Below are 3,647 nucleotides of genomic sequence, written 5' to 3' on the forward strand. Positions count from 1 at the left end.
CTGGACCCAACTAAGTTCTGTTCTCTGTGAAGCTCTGGAGGAAGCTGTGTTGATTATTGTTCCTTACAGTACATTATTTTTGTTAAACTGTCACTTCTTATACGTGAAATGTGTAGTGTTGAATTTAGAGAGAGAGAGAGAGAGAGAGAGAGAGAGCGCGCGCTATATATGGATATGGATGATGCGTTTCCTTCCTCTCTGATATCTGAGAGCGGGTTTATAAGCTGTAAAACACCAGGAAGTAGAGCAGTTTAAAGTCCCCATGGCTGCTCGCTTTGCCCGTTTCCAGCCATTTAATGTTTAATCTTGGATACCTCTAGATTACTTTGGCACCCGTTATAACTCCAAATAGTCTGTAATTATTTCAGAATGATAAAACTTTACCCGAAACCGAGAGAACAGCTCGTGAACGCGCACAACTCCTGTTTATTTTATGTTTCTGATGGAATCTGTCACAACTGACCAGACTGCCTGAGTTTGTCCTTCCCTCTCTGCAGCGAGATTGATAGACTACACAGAAACGCGATTTGTTCCTGATGATCTTACATGAAAACCATTATGTCCAGTACACTCGTACACAGGATCAGGTGTTGTCATGACTGAATGAAGTCAGACTGGAGAGTTTCCTTCTTCCACCTGGAACTGTGACCTCCTGTGTTTCTGACTCTTCACCTGTGTCTCCTCTCACAGGACCAGATGATCTGCTGCATCCTGATGCTCAGCAGCCTGGTCTCCTCTGTCTGGGGTCAGTTTATTATCCACTAAGTGAGAAGAAATGATCCAGGTTGTCAGTCAGTGTGGTCCTCACTTTCCCTGTGTGTCTCCTCAACAGGAACATGTGTAGTGAATGTGACACAGAGCTCCTATCAGGCAGAGGAGAACGAAGACGTCACACTGGAGTGGACGTTCACAACCACAGCTCACAGCTCCTCTGACTCTCTCTCTTTCTATCTACTGTAGTCTGTTAACTGTTGACAAAGAGTCAGTCCTGTTCCATCTCCATGAGGGCGTCGAGGTCCCAGAGTCTCAGGATAAACAGTTTTCAGGACGAGTCCAGTGGGACACAGACGTCCTCAGAGAAGGACGACTCAGACTCCATGTGTCCAGACTCAGGACTAATGACTCAGGACTCTACCTGTGTGAAGTCACCACAGGTAACGATGGGAGCTCTGACAGCTGTGACCTCAACGTCACAGGTAAGTAAAATTTTGCTACCAGATTTATTTCAGCAGCTGTTTGATCAATAAGACTGAGAAGAGAAGAGCTGAGGACTTAAACCACAGGCCTTCCTGCTCTGACAGAACTAAACTGACTCACAGTAAATGATCACGTCTAAAGTTGGAATCAGAATATTTGTTTGTACATAAAACATGAAAATTTACTTTTCTTTCAGAACCAGATTAAAGGTTTAGTTCAGTCACTGGCTTACACAGTAAAGGCTTAAGACGACATTTGAAGTCATCACCTTCAGCTCGATGACAGTTTTTTGATGTTTCCTAAACTGAATGATTTGTAAAAATTGTATATTTTTTAAATTTGGAGGTTATTTTGTCAAACTCATGTTGCTCTTGTCCTGTTACTGTAGTTTTTTTAAATGAATGTTCTAACTCATTGGGAATCTTGTATTATTCTAGATCCAAAGTTTGTTAAAATGTCACCAAGCGAGACGCCGCTGCAGCCCAGGGATCACCAAACCCTGGGTCCAGAGGACACGACACACGTTACAGGTGAGCAAACAGTTCAGCTGTGGGTCCAACAAACCCCTGAATCATGATCATATTCATGTTTCCCTTTGTCTCCCACAGGCCTTCCTGCTCTGACAGAACTAAACTGACTCACTTCTTACAGAAATGTTTTGTCTTCACTGACACAGATTGTTTGGTCTCTTTACAGCAGGGACCGACCTGAACCCGAGAGACCAGACTCAGCAGGTCGAGGAAGGATCAGCCTCTACTGTGGAGTCGGACTGACAGCAGCAGCTCTACTGACTGTTTGTTGCTTTATATTCTTTAAGTGTTGGACTGGAAAACAAGATTTCTACCCAGAGTCCAGTGGTGGATCAGTGGGAACGGTTTGGTCAACAGTGTAAATGAGACTGAATTCACTTGTAAACCAGGGACAGAAAATATCGACTCAGTGGAGGAAGCTGTGTTGATTATTGTTCCTTACAGTACATTATTTTCGTTAAACTCTGTTACTTCTTATACGTGAAATGTGCAGTGTTCACTTTACTGAGATCAGGTGGACATATTTATAACCTGTCTAGTTTTACCTTCGTTATTTAAGCAGTATGTGATTAATTTGTCCTCATTAATTATGACACGGGGAGGTACAGTGGAACAGTGTTTAGTGCGGTCGCATTACAGCAAGAAGGTTCCAGGTTCGAGCCCCGGCCGACCCAGGGCCTTTCTGTGTGAAGTTTGCATGTTTTCTCTGTGCCCTGTAATAGACTGGTGACCTGTACAGGGTGGACCCCGCCTCTTGTCCGATCCCAACTGACCTTTGCTCCAGGAATAAGCGGTACAGATAATGGATGGATGGATAATTATGACTTTAAGTTTCATCTCCCTCACTTGACTCCTGCAGGATGTGATGAGGCGTTCATGGTCATAAATGGCTACAGATCAATCACTGGATCAACGTCCTCACACAATTCATCGCATCAGAGAAAACAGCCTCCACCCTGAAGAGCAATATGTACAGATTTGTTAATGTAAACTTTGTGTTTTATTATAGTGTAAAATTTGTTTGCAAATGGTCTTTAAAATGGCTTTTTTCATTTCCAAAAAGCAGAAAACTCAAACACTTTCAACTTAGTTTAAAAACTTAATACACTGTACAAACCGAGGTATTTATTTACTGAGTGACTGTAGGAGGATGGAGGGGATTTGTTTTCCAGCAGCTCTAAAGGATTTATTCTCATACACACGACCTCTGATGTAACAGAGTCAGTGGATGTGATGAGTCTGTGTGTTGTGTCGACACGAGGAGAAGCCCAGTTTCTCATTGTTGGGCAATTTCTTAGTTAGATATTTAGAGATTTGTTGTCTAGAAATGTTTAGTTATTCTGATGTGCTTGCAGACTGCATCTAGGCCAAGGCTAATTAAATCAGACAAAGGCTGCAGGCAGGGATGATTATTATTAACTGCAATGCTAATCTTAATATTTGTCTTAATGTGAAATGTCATGTCAAATCGTTCTTAGATACACACCACTAATCAACAGCCACACACCTTGACTTTTCCTCATGTTTTGACTATTGTTATGGTCAGCTGCAAGCTGGCATATCAGGTGACGTCACGGTTTGACGTGCCTGGGTATTGGCGTCCCTGCGTAGTATGGGGCTAGCCCAAAGTGATTATATTGTATAGGTTTTGTTGGTTCAGGGTCTTTCATCTTCCAAGCTGCCTGCGCGCAGGTTGGTGGTGGGAGAGATCTGGACGTGTAATGTTAATTTTACCTGTGATCCTCTGAATAAACCAGTACGGTTATTTTTTTATAAAATTTAAGTGGTCTGCTTTGTCTTTGTGAGTTCCTGGTTTGAAAGAACCGGAAGGGCTTTGCAATAAAATAGAGCCTATATCATGAAGTTCTTTAACGTGGAGCAGGAAACAGGAAGCAGCTGGTCTCTGTGTCCTTCAGACCT

The 3,647-nt window shown here is 42.7% G+C and overlaps 1 long non-coding RNA gene across 2 annotated transcripts; it reads left to right on the forward strand.

Moving 5' to 3' along the window:
- Window positions 1-583: 583 nt before the first annotated feature.
- Window positions 584-2,083, forward strand: LOC109953798 (uncharacterized). Of its 2 annotated transcripts, none has more exons than XR_002273973.1 (3): window positions 584-745; window positions 833-1,196; window positions 1,894-2,083. It is a non-coding gene; the product is annotated as an uncharacterized LOC109953798 (long non-coding RNA). The 2 variants fall into 2 exon arrangements; XR_002273972.1 differs by lacking the exon at window positions 1,894-2,083 and adding an exon at window positions 1,635-1,726.
- The last annotated feature ends 1,564 nt before the right edge of the window (window positions 2,084-3,647 follow it).

Source organism: Monopterus albus, unplaced genomic scaffold, assembly GCF_001952655.1.
Source record: "Monopterus albus unplaced genomic scaffold, M_albus_1.0 scaffold1401.1, whole genome shotgun sequence".
In the NCBI taxonomy this organism is placed as follows: Eukaryota; Metazoa; Chordata; class Actinopteri; order Synbranchiformes; family Synbranchidae; genus Monopterus; species Monopterus albus.